This window comes from Sinocyclocheilus anshuiensis, unplaced genomic scaffold (assembly GCF_001515605.1).
Source record: "Sinocyclocheilus anshuiensis isolate Anshui unplaced genomic scaffold, SAMN03320099.WGS_v1.1 scaffold2171, whole genome shotgun sequence".
NCBI classification, from domain to species: domain Eukaryota; kingdom Metazoa; phylum Chordata; class Actinopteri; order Cypriniformes; family Cyprinidae; genus Sinocyclocheilus; species Sinocyclocheilus anshuiensis.
The window spans coordinates 240,200-256,448 of record NW_015537929.1 but is presented as its reverse complement, the minus strand read 5'-3'; the positions used below and the strand labels follow the sequence as shown (position 1 = coordinate 256,448).

The 16,249-nt window shown below is 36.6% G+C and overlaps 1 protein-coding gene across 1 annotated transcript in view; it reads left to right on the top strand.

Moving 5' to 3' along the window:
• LOC107657855 (macrophage-stimulating protein receptor-like) overlaps nt 1-16,249 on the top strand; it is a 40,773-nt gene that overhangs the window by 21,865 nt on the left and 2,659 nt on the right. The window contains exons 22-23 of the mRNA XM_016446137.1: nt 4,297-4,304; nt 6,422-6,425. The gene's annotated coding sequence lies outside the window, so the exon portion shown is untranslated. The remainder of the gene's footprint in view (nt 1-4,296; nt 4,305-6,421; nt 6,426-16,249) is intronic.

Genomic DNA, 16,249 nt, shown 5'->3' with positions numbered 1-16,249 from the left:
GGCAACCACATGTGACGACCCCGGGCTGGACTCCGCTTTGTCCACGGTGAAAGCCGATCCGGTGATCCACAGCACTAAGTTGATGTATTCCCTCAGCGACCAGCACAGATCAGCTCTAGGCATGACGAAGCGGATATCGTCCTCTTTTGGAAGACCAAACAAAGTAGTTTCGCTTTCACAATGAAACACACAGCTCTTCATTACATTGCGGCAACAATACTACAGTGAGAATAAAAGTTACGCCTTCTTTCTTTGCGTGAACATTTGGGCGGCGTTATGCAAATCTTCCCACATAGTGAGGTAGATATGTGGGGGCGTGTTAGAACAAGCCGTTTTAGGTAGGTGTGGCTGACTCGTAACTTTTATAAAGAATATCTCTTTGGATTTGAGACTTTAGTCTTTGCAACTTTACAGATCTTCTTTATGCACCAAGAGCTTGTAACACTCCAAAGAGAAAGTAAAAATTAAATTGCATCATATGACCCCTTTAAGACTTTGTAAGACCTGCACAAATAAAATTAATACCATATGAGTGGGGTAGGGCAATGTCTATGGTAATATATTAAACTGTAAAATGACTGTAAAAATCATGATTCACAGTTCAGATACGGGTTTTCACTAAAACAAAAAGTTTTATAAAATAATAAACTTCACATTTCAGCCTTTAAGCCATTTTTAAGAAACTGGATGAGTCAAAAGTATCAATTATATGAATCTAAACAATTATTATCAATCAATTATTATATTAATTAAATAACATTATATAATTAAACATTAAATATTTTACTGCCTTAATTGTTTAGACTTTTATAAAGCATCATTTTCTTGTCGATCCACCCGTTCACATACAACTCTGCAGCCTAAATACATGCAGACTGGCTTATTGAAAATGCAAATTCTTTCTCTGCCAGCAGGAGGCGCTTTTGGACCTGCGGAAATATAGCGGTTTCCCCGGTAACGGCAGTAAACAAAACAGCAGCACCTGACTTTGAAATGTGCAGCTATCATGTTTATTTAATGAATCAGAGCCTTTTGAAGTTTAATTGTCACATTAAGCCATATCGGAATTCTTGTTCAGTCCACAAATTTAAAACCTCCTGAAATCATAATTAAGACTTTCTTGTACCATTTAAGACTTGTTATGGCCTTAAATCTGATAAAACTAAATTTAAGACATTTTAAGGACACGCGGAAACCCTGTACTGGCACTTTTTTCCACTTAAAACACTAGTTAAATTAATTTTGATATACCAATTGTGCGATCTGTGATTGCACATGGACGAAAATGGGCTGCTAATTATGTGGTTTGCTGCTTGTGGCAACTGACAAGGAAGAATAACAAACATTACACGCGACTCGGATGTTCCACGTTTTATTAAAATATAAAAGTCGGTTAATTAAGGAAATCGCCTTCATTGAACCTTTGTCATGTCAAACGTGCCGTTTTTGGACGTCGCCATCTTTGATATTTACTTTAGTTACTGTCGCTATGGTTACAGGTGATTTTCTGCTACTTTTATGATGACATGGACTTGAACAGCAGTATTGTAGTCGCTTTAGATCATGTGTTTGACTAGGACGAACAAAATATATGTCTATTTATGAAGGTAAATAAAAAAAAAAACACATTCATAAAGCGAAAATGATCGACTTGTTCATGTTAATTCCAGAAAACTGAAAAGAATTCTTTTAAACATGATGTTCTTTGTTTCTTTCCATATTCATGTCACTGCCATGAATGTTAAGAGTGGCAATAAAAGGTGAGCTAATTTTGAATTTGCAAAAAAGCTCAATGTCTAACATATGAATACATTAAAACGGTATTAACTTGTGTGCATAGCATTAATGTTATATGTGGAAAATGTCACTGTATTTCTTCTGTTTCTCTGCATGACTCTTTCCAACTACCTGCCACGGTCTGAGCCGTCTCAGTGGTAAACTTGGTGAAAAATCTCAGGACAGCATGGAAAGATAAGTAAAATCTCAAAGTTTTATATGAATGCATCAAAAACCTATTGTTAAATTCCAGCATGAATCTTAAATTCTGGAAAATCACCCCATTTCTGAGCATATTCTTCTCTGTTTCTTTCTTTGCATGAAGATCTACATGCCTCTTTTTGATCCGCTATAACGGTAAACACGATAAGAAAGATCTTGTGACAGCAGTAAAAGGCAAGTCAAACCTGAATGTTTTGTATATGAATACATCAACAAACTATTAGCTTGTGTTAAAGCATCATGAATCTTATATTCTGGAAAATCACTGTATTTCTTAACATATTCTTCTCTGTTTCTAATGACATTATATAAATCACACAACCAAGAAGGGGGCACTATGTGAATTACTCCTCATCTCGACAATGCACATGAATGGCTGCTCTAACTTATCGCTGATGAGGACTTTCATTATCTCACACACACACACACACACACACACATGTTGTGTTTCCATGTTTTATGGGGACATTCCATAGGCGTAATGGTTTTTATACTGTACAGACCGTATATTCTATTGCCCTACACCAACCCTACCCCTAAACCTACCCCTTACAGGAAACTTTGTGCATTTTTACTTTCTCAAAAAAACTCATTCTGTATGATTTATAAGCTTGTTTTCTCATGGGGACCTCAAAAATGTCCCCACGAGGTCAAAATTTACTAGTATTACTATCCTTGTGGGGACATTTGGTCCCCATAACGTGATAAATACCAGGTACACACACACACACACACACACACATTAGTATCAAATCAGTTGTTTGGCAAATGGGTCCTTTAGTAAATAAATTTATGTTGTACCAGAAGTATGTTAAAGTATTTTTTTTTTTGTCTTCACTGTAGAAATGTCAAATATGTGCATATGATTTGCATATGCCAGCCGGTGCACAAGAGAGTACTGTCACTTTTTTCTTCACAGTTCAAGCACTTCAGAGATTACATGGGGTATTTAAAGTTGTTAAAATAATAATAATAATAATAATTTGGTCACTTTTCATGACGATAAAATGTCATTAAAATTGTGAAATTGAAATTTCAGAAAATTAAAGAAAATATTTCACCTATAGGCCTTGCAGGCTATTGAATAATGTTAGCCAGCATGCAAATAAATAGTTAATTAGCTATATTACACAGGTCGGTCCCTCATTAACTCAGTCACCTAGATGTGACAGTGTTCTGATAATAAATTCTTCTATAGGGATTTATGGCATGTACTTGAAGAGATTCACTTTCCTTGTCACTGGAGGTCACTATATACCTACTGTAGGTTATTTTCCACATGTAACGTTAGTATCGCTAGCATCAGTAGGTTTTGTTGAGGACGTTTGTCCTCTGGTGGACTGCAGTGAGTCATAGTTGTCACATTTGAAATAAACACAACACTTAAATGCCAGTGTCATGAAATGCTGAGTCAATGCTACTTTTCAGTCTGACTGCTTGTCTTGATCTCATTAAAATTTTTAAATTTACATTTAAATTATGCAGGCTCAATTCTGTTCAGCTTCCTCAATGGGAAAATTACATGATTCAGTTGAAACATACATCTAGAACTATACACAAATATAACTTCTCAGAAAGCCTTTGATTGCATTGCTACCAGCTGCTACCTACTTTCCTTCATCTCAACTCACCTTGAAAACAGTGTATTTAACTCTCTCTGTTTCCATAGCACTCAGCCTTTGTTAGAGACCCAGTAAGAGAGAGAGGCGACGGCTAGAACTGAATGATGGAGGGTTGCTACTGTTCAGTGAGCTTGTTAGTGGAGGGATTCTGGAACAGTCACGCATGACGGAGCTACATGTACCGCCAGCCGGCTCCATAAAGCAGAATCCTTCAGACGTAGATGGTTCTTTGAGCGGTAATCCAGTTCACATTTTTTGTCTTCTCTGAAAGAGCGGGATGAAAGAGAGACAAAGTCTTGCAGCAATTTTTATGGGTGATTTGAGTTTGACAATATTTTCAAAAGCACTTCTCAGTTTTTCTTCGCAAAACTTGATGTGTCACACTGTTTGTGCTACACAAATTATGCCAACTTATTTAGAAAAAGTGTGCTACTGCTTTTCTAAGCAAACAAACCTAACAAAAATCCCTTAAACATGTATTTAAAAGGGTCAAGCATATCATACCAAATTAGTATATCACAGATACCGGGGCAGAGCCAAAGTAACACACCAAGTAAGTAACCACCTAGTAGCCAGCCAAACAACAATGACAACCCTGTAACAACTAGGCAGAACATACTAGCAACTTTCTAACGACCACTTAGAACACCCTATTAGTTAACTTAGTTTTGCACAGGTATAAATGTTTTGGTAGTCTTTGTCTTTCCATTTCTCTTTAATTGGTGCGCTTTTATTTTGAAGTGTAGTTTTGAAGCTCTTGTCTTGTCAGTTCATCATTACTCCATTGATTGTTCAGGTGTTGTTGATCTTTGTTTATGCATATCTGTGTCCAAAACCTGAAAAATTCTGCTTTTGCAGACAGTATACAGAGGTAGGGTAGAGATGAGAGTGCCAAATTACTTTATTAGGTTATCTGTCCTTGTTTTGTCTAAATTAATGGCTGCATTTTTGCTTCTCTAGTAAAATCATACCACTGACAGGAAATATGTGGTATAAATTAAGATCTGGTCTAAAATCTGAACAGTGAGCGGTCCGTCTTTCTACAGCTGTGCTCTATTTGTGGATTGCTCTCAATCCTTCTTGAGACCAGAGTATTTGTTTTGTTTTGTTTTTTGTTTTTTTCATCAGAGTGCTGGGGCCTGTACCATGATGGTAGATGAACAAACTCAGAGTTACAGGATTAGTTTCAAGTTGACAAAACCAAACCACTCCAATCCGGCTTTGTTGGTACCATGATGCTGATCATCAACTTTCTTTGTCAACTCAGGCTTTAATCCTGAGTTTGTGGAGCGCGTGCACATGATTGTGTGACATCACTGGCGAACAGCCAATCACGAGCTTTGGTTAAAGGTTAAAGGTTTTGCTAAAGGTTAAGAGATTGAAGAATATGATGAATTTAAATGCATTTACAATGAAAAAAGTACTTGTTCATGAAAGAGGACAAATAAAAGAAATTAACTTGCTCAGTCACAAGTGAAACTTGTTAAGGTAGTTTATATAGTAGGAAATATACAGCGATAGAGATTCTAACATAAGGCCACGTAGTCATTTTTAAAAAGCGTTAAACTAAAATTGCTTGTGTGTAATGGATTAATAATAATATAAATAATATAAAATAACTCTTTAAGTAATTATCATTAAAGCCAAACAATTTTTTTTTAGTACTAGTGACCTTTAATTTGGAGCAAGAGAAACTGGGGGAGTGACTTTTTTTGTGTCAGACATGTGTCACTTCTAACATCTGATTGGTCCAATTTCAGTTTGAGATCTCTAACTCCGAACGTAACCTGCCCCGGAGCAGGTTAGCCGTGGAGTGTAAGTTACCATGGCAATGAACACAGCTAAAAGCCAAGCCACTTTCATGGTACCTAAAACCCAGGATTGGTGCAAACTAAACTGAAACTTACCTGGCTAGCCAGCTAATCCGGCTTCATGGTACAGGCCCCTGGTGTCTTTAGGAAGTTCAGGATAGCGAGGATGTTTCAGACGTCAGAGCTACAGCAAACACCTGTCAGCTATTGGACACTGTGTTCTTCGTCAGCAGCTTTGACGCTTATCTGTACTGTATGTGTGTGTTTGTACTTTGCCAAAATGTTCTACAAACAAATGTTACCCCAAACAAAAAAATGAACAACAGAGCCACTGGGAAAAAAAGTTTTATCTTTATTAATGAATCACTTTCTATATATATTTATATACAGCCTTTCCTTCTGCCTTTATTGGAGCAGCTTTTTTTATTTGTTTATTTTATTTTATTTGTTTGGATTTAATTTGTTGTTGACTTTCATGCCTTCTATTTTGCTATGTGTTTTAGCATATATGTATTTTGGCTATACAAGTTCTACCATGAACCTAAAAGTCACGATTTTGTGCATTCGTGCTTCTTTACCCTAACATCTTATTTTCTGTATTCAGTTTGAAGTTCAGCCTTGAGCCTGTGTGTTTTCAGCAAACACGACTGCAGTGAATTCTTCTATCCTCCTTCCACTGCTCCTCTGCATTGTCGCAAAACATCTAGAGAGATTATGTAAAGTCTCTCTCAGGTCACAAGGATACAGATTGCTATTCACATGAATGCTGCTGGGTTGAATATGTCTGTGGATGGGAATTAATTGAAATATAGTTACCATGCCATGAAAAGCATTTTTTTTTTTCACAGACCCAAGGCCACATGCGGCATTGCAGTGATTGTTAAGGTAAGCTGTTTGGATCTCTGCAGACCACATTGAGAGCGAAAGAATGTTCTGTTATGAAAGAAAGTATGAGGTCTTTGGGTCAAAACGTTCTTAATCAGCACTTAGATTTGTTTTTGAAATGTCAAAAGGGTTAACGTTTTACCTCTCACTATCAATACAAAATAAGGCAATTATTTTACTTTAGCATATTTGCAAAAAACTGTTTCTTCCAAATGGTAGTAAATTATGTAAGTTTGCTTTTTCTTTTGGATTTCTGAGGGTATACAGCATAACTGAGGGTTACACCAGAAAAACATAAGTAAACCCTTAAAGGGTTAGTTCACCCAAAAATGAAAATTAGGCTGCGTTTTACTCACCCCCGAGGCATCCTAGGTGTATATGACTTTCTTCTTTCAGACGAATCCAGTCGGAGTTATATTAAAAATTGTCTTTGATCTTTCAAGCCCTATCATTGCATCCTATCATTTCATGGCACTCAGCAGGTGTTGCATTGCTTCGGTGCAAAAGAAGTTAAATAAAACGCGCCCATCCATAAAAAACAGTGTCGGGGGGTGAACAAAGGCCTCCTGTAGCGAATCGATGAATATAACTCCGACTGGATTCGTCTGAAAGAAGAAAGTCATATACACCTAGGATGCCTCGGGGGTGAGTAAAACGCAGCCTAATTTCATTTTTGGGTGAACTAACCCTTTAAGTGTTCAATCAAATAATGGACATATAAGTGTAATTTTGATGGAAACACAATCTTTAAATAGGCTGATTGGATGCATTACATAACAGAAACCTCTTCTGTGTTTCAGGACATGTATTCTGAATGAAAAAGTATTTTGATTTGTTTCACATAGACAGGAGTTGTACCTGTATACTTTTTACCCACATAGAAAATAGCTTAACAAGATGGCTGCTGATGAACAGACTTTTAATTCATACTTAAAGGAATAGTTCACTCAGGCCATCCAAGATGTAGATGAGTATGTTTCTTCATTGGAAAAGATTTAGCATTACATCACTTGCTCACCAGTGGATCCTCTGCAGTGAATGAGAGAGTTCAGACAGCTGATAAAAACATCAAAATAATACACAAGCAATCCACATGACTTCAAAATGAACCTCTTGTGAAGTGGAAAGCTGAGTGTTTATAGTAAAACAAATCCATTATTAAGACGTTTTAACTTTAAACGTTGCTTCTGGCCAAAATATGAGTCCGTAATCCATAAAAACGTCCTCTCACATCAAAACCCATGCACCAACATATTTATTTAGAACTGTTTTGGACTGTTTGCGCTTGTAAAATGCGCTTGATCTGTGCATATTTCTCTCCTGATTCAGATGAGATGAGATTACTTTTATAATGGAGAAAGAAATATTATGGATAGAGGACTTGTACTTTAGCAGGAGGCAACAGTTTGGATGAATTGGTTTATTAGAAACACACAGCTTTTTGCTTCAAAATATGTTAATTGATGGACTGTCGTGTGGATTGCTTGTGGACTATTGTGATGTTTTTATCAGCTGTTTAGACTCTCATTCTGACGGTGTGTGTTCACGGTGTGTGTGTGTTCACTGCTGTGTGTGTGCACTTTGGATGGGTTAATTGCAGAGCACTAATTCCAAGTATGGGTCACCATACTTGGCCACATGTCACGTCACTTCACTTTTTTTTTTAGTGAACTGTTCCTTTAATGGAATATAGTGATGAAAACTACAGTATGACTTTGCTGTTATATAACCCTATTTAAAACTTTATTTAAAAATTAATTCTGTCATCATACTGACAGCTGCGACACAACCAGCACTTCACATGCCTCGTATTGCTTGTGCAGCTCAATTAACATGCCTGGGTATAAAATATGCATCGTTTCATCTATAATATATAGCAGTACATATTCACGTGCTCTGCTATAAATATCTACTTTTCAGTGTATGTACTGTGAGGTTGCTGAAGTACACAAAGTATACGCAAATGATCTGCATTTAGCTGATACATCTGACGATAAATGTGCACCAATGGCTTTAAAGAACTGAATTTGATTGTGTTCCCTATGTATTCGAATGTCTTGTTGCTCATTTTACAATTTTACAGCAAACATTTATTATCATCTTGTTATTATCAATATTTTTGTGGGAACCGTAATACTTTTTTAAGAATTCTTTGAAAGTTCAAAAGAACAGCATTTATTTAAAATAATTTTTATAAAAACAGAATAAAACAGTATAAAAGTCTTTATTGTAACTTTTGATCAGTTATTGCTGAATAAAAGTATTAATTTATTTTGTAAAGGATCTTACTGATTTACTACACTCATATATAATATATACTGTATATATACTATACAGTGTGTGTATATATATATATATATATATATATAATATTATTTTGTAATAATAAAATTAATGTATAGTTATATACAGTATATACATATATTTCAGAATACACTGCTAACTTTCAATGGCCTATAATGGACACATGCTGTTCCATGGGTGCACAAAAGGAAAATGGTAAAGTCAGATTGTTTTATTTGTTCTAAAGAATTTCTTTGTAACCTCCTTTTTCTTTTTTCTCTTCTATTTTGCTGCAACTAGTTCAAAATTAAATAGGGTATATGTCGAACGTCACCTGACCAAACCCGGAAAACCCGACAAAACGGTGCAAAATGTTTTTTAAAAAGAGTTGCAACTATGGCAGCTGAGAAGGCCATTCTTTGTGTTCTTTTTGAAGAATTTTCGGAGCCTGATGAAATCAGTATAAATACGTGTTTAATACTGCAAAATATGCTCGATGTTACAGTCACTGCCCTTGCCGTCCAGAATAAAAGATCCCAACATCCCAATCGAGTGAAGGGATTTTTGGAAACTGTGGTTCCCAATTATTGTTATCCAACATTTGCCTCGCATTTCAGGATGAAAAGACAAACATTTCAGGTGAAGGATAATCCACTTCTTACCTCCGAGACTGTTATGATCTATATGGCCTTATTATTTTTATTGTGAGTATTAGGCTTATCATTATTGCTTATCACTGTTGTTGTGCTATGTTATTGTAATATTTACCATTATATAATCAGAGGAATATAGAAAAGTTTATGAAAGTGTCACTCCACAATACAATAGCAAAATATATAAATATGTATAGTATTTTTATGTTACATTAATCAGTGTCTAGCACACCTTCCTAATGAAAGGATGTGGACCAGAAGACATTGCAATTACTAAATGATATTTGGACAGACTTAAAGAAGTTCCAGATCTATACTTGTGCTTTTATTATTTCAGTTATTTTGCCTTTAATGTAAATAAACGTGCAAACAATATACTTGCTCTTGTGAATTTATTTTGACGTTAATTACATTGTGCCAGCTGTCTCTTTAATACCGCGTGGTTTATATACATGTTGCTGCTGATTGGGCTGACATTTTTGACACAACCAAAAAACAAGAGAAAGCATATCTCAAACCCCGTTGCACACCGTTTCCAGGAAACATGTCGTTTAAACCGGAAACCGTAGCAAAACGTTGCGCACCGGTTTGAGCTTAAACTTGCCTCAGGTCTCATCGCTTCCGCTTGTCGGAGATCCATAATAAATAATACCGATATACAGTATATGGACTTTTAAGATAATCGGTTAAACTAGCTATCTGTTTTTATTGTTGATGTTTTATTAAATTTTTATATCTAAGTGTTAGTGAAAAGAATAAAAATAAAAAACTTTTAGATATCAGTCCGCATATGTGATATGTGATGGACATTGGTTATGATCATCATTGGTATGTACTTCGAAGGCATCTTGAGTAAAACTGCTTCATATTTAACGAAGCATATGCAAAACGCTTGAACCGGAAACGACGAGACCCGGTTAACAGAATACGGAAGTCTGTTGCGCATAACCCCTATACTAAGACAAAAGTGACATTGACAGTGTCTCTCTATCCTTCTTTTATATTCTTTCTTTGGCTGTCTCCATTTGCTCTGTGTTTATAAAATGTCTTCAGTAGAGTTTTTGTGGCCTGGGCTCCTGATTTGTTTTTTTTGCTCAAAGCTGCAATTGCAGAGTTGTGCGCAATACACCTGAGATAAGCATAGGAGCTGCACTTTTCTATTTCTTCTTGACAGAGGTAGTCATAGAAAGCCTTTACTCTTACTTCTTAGGGCTGCTTACTAGCAGCTGTAAAAACTCTATGTGAAGTCTACGTGGATACAGTATCATTGTAGATGCTCTGTGTTTTCCCCCCAGTTCAGCCCACAAAAGTGCATTCATTCTTTTGATTAGGGTGGTTGTGATGACTTAACATCGCTCTTAGGCATTCATATGCTACCTCAAGACCGTTGTTGGTGGTGCTTAGTTTATTGTTTATCGCCCATGAATCAGCTTTATTGTGCAGAGCTCATTTCGCACCACTTTATTGTGCCCTGTTATCAACAAATTTGGATTGCTATCCATGTTTACAGGACTTATGCTTGCCATTTCAGTGGGATTTGTTTGTTATAATATACATGCATCAATTATTTAGTCAGTTTGTCAACAGGCTTCCAGAATGCATTTTGAATTAAAAGGATACACTAACAGTGCTATTTTTAGTGAATCCAGTCACTGGTTTGTGTGTGTGACAGAGAGGGAAAGAAAAAGAGTAGGTGGTGATATTTGATCTTTTTGAGCCTTGTGCAAAGATAAGGGCAAAGGTCAAACTTAAGCCTCAAATTACAATTATGCAAAAATGTTTTTAGCTGCCATCTTACAAAAGGTCAGTCTGCCCCCAAATATTTCAATGAGATAATAGTATTACTTTAAATAACAGAATGCTTTTTTAACGTAAAGAAAGTGTGTTTTCTTTTAAGTGTGCTTTCATTTACATTTTGAACAATTTCGCAAACATTGTGCGCTCTCTCTCTCTCTCTCTCTCTCAGCTGTAATGTTTTCAACAGTCTGCTGCATTTATATGTAATGTCATAAACTGCATGCTGACACAAGCAAACAAATGAGATGCAGCAAAACAAATAACAGACAGCAAGACTCATCATGTTTGAAATTAATCAATTTGTATTTCTTGCTATTGTGTATATCCAGCATAATAGATAGTTGGCTAAGTACATGAACAGATGCTGGAAAATCTGTTTGCCCAATAAGTGTTAAAGGGGTCATATGACGTTGCTAAAAAGAACATTATTTTGTGTATTTGGTGTAATGCAATGTGTTTATGCGGTTTAAGGTTAAAAAAACACATTATTTTCCACATAATGTACATTATTGTTGCTCCTCTATGCCCCGCCTTCCTGAAACGCGTTGATTTTTACAAAGCTCATCGGTCTGAAAAGTGAGGTGTGCTCTGATTGGCCAGCTATCCAGTGCGTTGTGATTGGCTGAATACCTCAAGCATGTGACGGAAATGTTACGCCCCTTACCATACTGTGAGGCCGTGTCCCAGCGTGATAAGACAAAAACAATAAAACCCATTATAAACTAGGCATTTATTGCATCCAGTGGGGACATAATTACTGATTATAATGACTTATACTGTCTTTTTACGCGTTGTGTTGCGTATCGTGCTGCGTAAACATAAACCCATGTCTGCATTTGTGATCGAAGAAATGACAAACAGCAAGCGCTACTCTACACTGCTCAAAACTCGCGTTTGAATAGTCAGTGGCAAATTCTTTAAATATAAAAACGTACTTACAGGCTGTGAGTCAGAAGCGCTAGACTGTCCTTGCAAAGTTGGAACTGCCCCACTTTATAGAAACAACATTTGTGCACAGCTGGGGCATTGTAGGCTACTCTGCCAGGTTCAGGAAACAGTCCTCCGTAAAAATGCGCTGCACACATCTGAATATTTGGGTTGAACTGTTCTGGAACAGTGTTGTAAATACAACTTAACCACTGATTTCTAGTTGGGCTGGACTCCGCTTCGTCCACGGTGAAAGCCGATCCGGCGATCCACAGCGCGAGGTTGATGTATTTCCTCAGCGACCAGCACGGATCAGGTCTAGGCATGACAAAGCGACATGGCGGCGGCGGAAGCAACAATACTATCACAGTTACGCCTTCTTTCTTTGCGTGAACATTTGGGCGGTGTTATGCAAATCTTCCCACATCGTGACGTAGACATGTGGGGGCGTATTAGAACGAGCCGTTTTAGGCATGGTTGACTCTTAACTTTTATAAAGAATATCTCTTTGGATTTGAGACTTTTTTCTTTGAAACTTTACAGATCTTCTTTACCAAGAGCTTGTAACACTCCAAAGAGAAAGGAAAATTTGAAATTGCATCATATGACCCCTTTAACAGAGCTAGCATGCTAAGTTTGCTACTCAATAATGTACTGTTTTTGAATTATCTTCATTAGGGGGATATATATATATGCATATATGCATGACAACATGCAGCTCACTGGTGTCTGCCTTTGTTGTTCATCGGCCTTGACTCCTTTAAACCCATAGCTGAAATTTCCATTGAGCAATATTTAGTATTATTTTCATAGATGTTTTGTACTGTAAGTAGATTATATATGTGAAGTTTACAGCCTGAGTCACAGTTTAACCTAGAAGACCTACAGTACCGATTGATGATCCGGGCAGAGCAAATGGTTAATTCTTTTACTTACACTCCATATCTGCGCTTCCACAGATGTACACACACACACACACACACACACACACACACAAAACACTCATCTTCCAAGGACCCTGATTTGGTTTCTGAGCTTATCGCCATGGCAACCTAGCTTTGACGCTGATAATGTTGGATGGCCAACAGAATTCTTTAGAAAATCATGTTGCTGTATCAATTGATTTCAAATTTGTGCAGAAAACATATATTTGCTCTATTGTGAGTTAGGAAAACCAGTGAACCGTCTCCGCTGGGAATCAAAATGCCAGCTAACTCTCAACACCAGCTGGAAGTGACAAATCACAAGACGAACCAAAATATGTGATATTACATTCAAACACATTTTAAGCAAAATATGTCATGCTGGCATTAAATAGAAAAGAAATAGTGGATTTGAGGGTCTTGTGTGAGTGGTATGCTAAGGTAGTGCTGTAGGAAACAACATGATTAAACATTTACAGTCTGCAGAGAGACCAGCTACATTTCACAGACGGGACAGAAGCGCTTGACCCGAAAATTCAATGCACACAGCATCTCTCAATGTCCCTCACATGTTGCTTTCCCTCATTCAGTAAGCAAGTCCTCCATTCATTCCTTCCTTCGATGCAGCTTGTGCACTTAGGATGCAATTCAGCAAGCCTTTCTGATTGGCTCTCTCCACAGTCAAAGAGCCATGCCTGAAAATGCATCAATAAAGTTATATTATCAGAAAAACATATCTGATTTCATTTCTGAACTCATAAAATGTATTATCAGCATCCATCTGAAGCTGTTCACATATGATTCTAGTATAACTTCATACCACCATGAGTCAGATACGTTTACGCAATGTTAACGTTAACATTCAGGATATGAAATATGCATCTTCTGCTGTGATGAGTGTGCCACTCTTCATGGCACTGGACGTAACTGGGGCATCTGTGTTGTGGTAACCATGACAACATGTGAGTTTGTCATCTACAGTGGCAAAGCTCTGAGGGGATTGAGCTCATGATGCGGAGTCTGTACCAAACACCCACCCACATAAACACATACACACACACACATATGTGCACATGCAACATACTACGGCTCTGGTTTAAGCCACAGTAAAAGCATCTGATTCTTATAGGGTGTTATTGAGGAAGGTTGCAGGTTTGAATCTCACCATATTGTGCACTTTAGTGACCTTTTTGAAAGAAACTGTCACTTTGAATAAATGTCTGCTAAATAACTACTTCTTTAGCTGACTGTGTATTTTTACGTAAACACTAAACTTTTTTTCTGATATTATACTCGAATATGCAAAACAGGGTGGCAGTATGTAATATCAGTTTATTCTTTGCCAACACCTTCATTTATCAAACAGGCTACTATTCTACTACTGTAAGGCCACTAATTCTCTCCCACTTTGTTGCAGATGATTCCCACTCCCGAAAGATTTTTATTCACAAAACTGTGATAGAGACAGTTTGTTTCCAGCAAGCCGAGGCTTGTTAGCTGATACATTTTGCTCTCTCCTCTGCGCTCAGTCATGATGCTTGTAGAAAATGAGACAATCGTTGTCAAGGTAACCAATCATCTTTAAAGAACTTATAATGCAAATAGCATTTGAAATCTATAGGGTCAATAATGTCAGAGTTAGCAGAGACCCGTTTATAAAAATATTTAATAAAGGAAAACCTGTTGCTCCTCTTTCTGATTCTGACTGTGCTATTTATAGATGTCATAAAAATATTGGTTTGAAAATAAAATCAAAACCTAATGGAAAACAAACATTTTTAACACTTTATATTAAGGAACACTATTAACTATAGTTGCTTATTAGTGTGCATATTACTAGCGTATTGGCTGTTTATTAGTACTTATAAAGCACATATTAATGCCTTATTGGTGGTCTTAGCTGGTTTAAACTGGAAGTAGCTGGTTGGTCAGCTGGTCTCCCAGCTGAACCAGCTAAAGAAGTGGTCAAAACCTGTCTAAAACTAGTCTGCAAACCAGTTATGACCAGGTTGGAAGACCAGTTAAAACCAGATAACCAGCCATTTTTTTTCCCAGCAGGGTGACCATATTCTAGATCCCTTATCCTGCCCAATACCAAAACATAACTACGACTACAACTACCTTAATATCAATAAGCAACAAGTTAGGAGTTTACTGAGGGAAAACTCTTAGTTATTATTGAATATGTCGTCCCTAGTCTAAAGTATTACCCCAAAAAACAAGGATTTTGCTACTGAACATCAGTATTCATGTGATCTTTAATAGGAAGTGTGATGTAAGAATAAGAATATTCATAATGTTATTGTACAAACAGTTCAGATGATTGAATTAAACAAATGTCATAATTAACAAAGTGGGGCAGAGAGAGAGCAAGAGAGAAAGAACGAAAGAACATCCGGTCAAAAAAAACCCCCGAAAAAACAGGCAATTAAAAGTCATTGTTTTTATTAGCCAGGGATAAGCTTTTTAAAAGAGTGGGTGGTAATCTTTAAATATTAAACACAGATATTTAGTTTCATTGTGAGTTTAATGACTGAATGCGTCTCTCTGTCTCTATTATTCACACACACACATGGACACATGGCCGTCTGTGAGGATGGCGTCACTAATGAAACAACTTTGGTGTGCCACATCAGAGTCCACCCACATTGTTGGTATATGGCACAGGTGGCCAGCCCCAACACACTTTACCAACCAGCTGACTCACAAACACTCTCTTACCGGCTCTCTATCTGTCTCTGGCATAATCAATTATACCCAGAAGTAAAGCATTATGAATATTTATCAATCCACGATCTTTGAAGTTACCAAACCTGAACATTCACCTATCACAAACTTCCAGCAATTGTCATGAGGTAAAAAAAAAAGTGAATAATTTAATGCGTCCTTGCTGAATAAAATGATTCAATTATTCATTTCATTTTAAAAAAGAGTTCTTTAAAATAAATTAAGGTTTTTATTTAGCAAGCAAGCATTGAACACAGAAGTAAAATGTATCAGCTTTATATAAAAATATAAAGCACCACAATTGTTGTCAACACTGATAATAATAATTATTCCTTATAATAATTATATAATATATATTCATTATTATAAGTCAGCATATCACAATGATGTCTGAAGGATCATGTGACATACAGTTAGTGAAATTAATGTACAGCATACAACCATCACACAAAATATATATTAACATTCACTGTTATATATATATATATATATATATATATACAAAATAAAAGAATTTCACTATTCACTATTGATATTATTGTCACGTTGCACACACACGAGGGGACGCTGGAGAATACTTTACCAAGACTTTATTTGCACCAAGGGAGACGAACACAGGAAGA